At 47.3% G+C, this 2,021-nt stretch overlaps 1 long non-coding RNA gene across 2 annotated transcripts in view; it reads right to left on the bottom strand.

Moving 5' to 3' along the window:
• Positions 1–1,142: 1,142 nt before the first annotated feature.
• Positions 1,143–2,021, bottom strand: part of LOC102994769 (uncharacterized) — a 173,394-nt gene continuing 172,515 nt past the window's right edge. For both annotated transcript variants that reach the window (XR_003683298.1, XR_003683299.1), the window contains one exon: positions 1,143–1,768. This is a non-coding gene — a long non-coding RNA (uncharacterized lncRNA). The remainder of the gene's footprint in view (positions 1,769–2,021) is intronic.

Genomic DNA, 2,021 nt, shown 5'->3' with positions numbered 1-2,021 from the left:
TCTAGGCGCGTGGGCTTCAGTAGTTGCAGCACGCAGGCTCACCAGGGCACAAACCCATGTCCCCTGCACTGACAGGCAGATTCTTAACCACTGCGCCACCAGGGAAGCCCTCTGTTTTCTATTGACTATTTTTCTCCCTAAGTTTGGGTCAAATTCTTCTGTTTCTTTACATATCCAATAATCTGATTAAAAACTAGACACTGAAGATAGGGGTAGGGGATTAAGAGGTACAAACTGCTACATATAAAATAAATAATCTACAAGCCTATATTGTACCGCACAGAGAATATAGCCAATATTTTATAACAACTATGAATGGAGTCTAATCTGTAAAAATTTTGAATCGCTATGCTGTCGTCCCAAAACTAATACAATATTGTAAATCAGGGGTCCCCAACCCCCGGGCCACGGACCACTGCCGGTCCATGGCCTGTTAGGAACCGGGCCACACAGCAGGAGGTGAGCGGCGGGAGAGCGAGCAAAGCTTCATCTGTATTTACAGCCGCTCCCCATCACTCACGTTACTGCCTGAGCTCTGCTTCCTGTCAGATCAGCGGTGGCATTAGATTCTACTGTGTACTGCACATGTGAGGGATCTAGGTTGCGCGCTCCTTGTGAGAATCTAATGCCTGATGATCTGGTGGAGCTGAGGCAGTGATGCTATGCTGGGGAGCGGCTGCAAATACAGATTATCATTAGCAGAGAGGTTTGACTGCACAGAGACCATCATAAATCAATTGCTTGCAGACTCGTATCAAAACCCTATCAGTGAGTGGCAAGTGACAATTAAGCTGTATCTTACACACTAGACTGGACATAAGCAACACACGTCAGGTGTCACTGTCTCCCATCACCCCCAGATGGGACCATCTAGCTGCAGGGAAACAAGCTCAGGGCTCCCACTGATTCTGCATTATGGTGAGCTGTATAATTATTTCATTATATGTTACAATGTAATAATAATAGAAATAAAGCGCACAATAAATGTAATGTGCTTGAATCATCCTGAAACCGTCCCCCACCCCGATCTGAGGAAAAATTGTCTTCCACGAAACCAGTCCCTAGTGCCACAAAGGCTGGGGACTGCTGCTGTAAATCAAATATACCTCAATTTAAATAAAAAAATACAATAAAAACTAGGCATTGTATGTCAATAAGTAAATAGAGAAATAAGTAAATAAAAACTGTCTCACTGTTTGCTATTTCAAACAATGTTGAGATGACGATCCTATTCACATCACCTGCAACTATGCATGTATTTCTGCAGAATAAATTCTAAGAGTTCACCCAGCAACTTTTTTTTTTTTTTCTTTTTCACCCAGCAACTTTAAGCTCGACTTTTCCTGCCCCCTTCCCTCACTGTAGCTGTGGCAAAGTCTCACACTGGGTCTTGACAGCTAGGGGCTCCCCGTGTGTCCGCCCTCTTCAGAGCCTGGGAAGGCTGTCCTAAAAGCACCTTCCTCCTCCTTGCTGAGCATCTGCTGACATTCCCACAACAGCACATGAGCAAACAAACAAATGTCACTCGGGTTGCTGAGACACCCTTCCTCCTGCTTCTGCCTCGTCTGGCACGTGCTGGTTGAGGTCAGGAATCAATCTGGACACTAAACAAGACACCTACCTCTCTTCACCCAGGCTGCTCCCAGAACTGGTTGGCTTTCGTCTTTTTCTTCTGGGCCCTGAGATGTTCAAGAGTGCAGAGGGCCCAAGGCTGGAGAGAAGCAAATCTCCACAGGAGCTCGGAACGCCTCTGAAACCTCAGCCCGGCCTGGGAAAACACAGTAAATAATGTCAACTAAGCAATGTGGAGCCCGAGGCACCCTGAAGAAAATAATTCATTACAAAAAGAAAAATCCTCTGATATTCAGAAGATAAAAAGAATATGTCTGGGCTTCCCTGGTGGCGCAGTGGTTGCGCATCCGCCTGCCGGTGCAGGGGAACCGGGTTCGCGCCCCGGTCTGGGAGGATCCCACATGCCGCGGAGCGGCTGGGCCCGTGAGCCATGGCCGCTGAGCCTGCGC

Source organism: Physeter macrocephalus, chromosome 15 (genome assembly GCF_002837175.3).
Source record: "Physeter macrocephalus isolate SW-GA chromosome 15, ASM283717v5, whole genome shotgun sequence".
Lineage (NCBI taxonomy): Eukaryota > Metazoa > Chordata > Mammalia > Artiodactyla > Physeteridae > Physeter > Physeter macrocephalus.
This window is presented reverse-complemented; position numbering and strand designations above follow the sequence as displayed.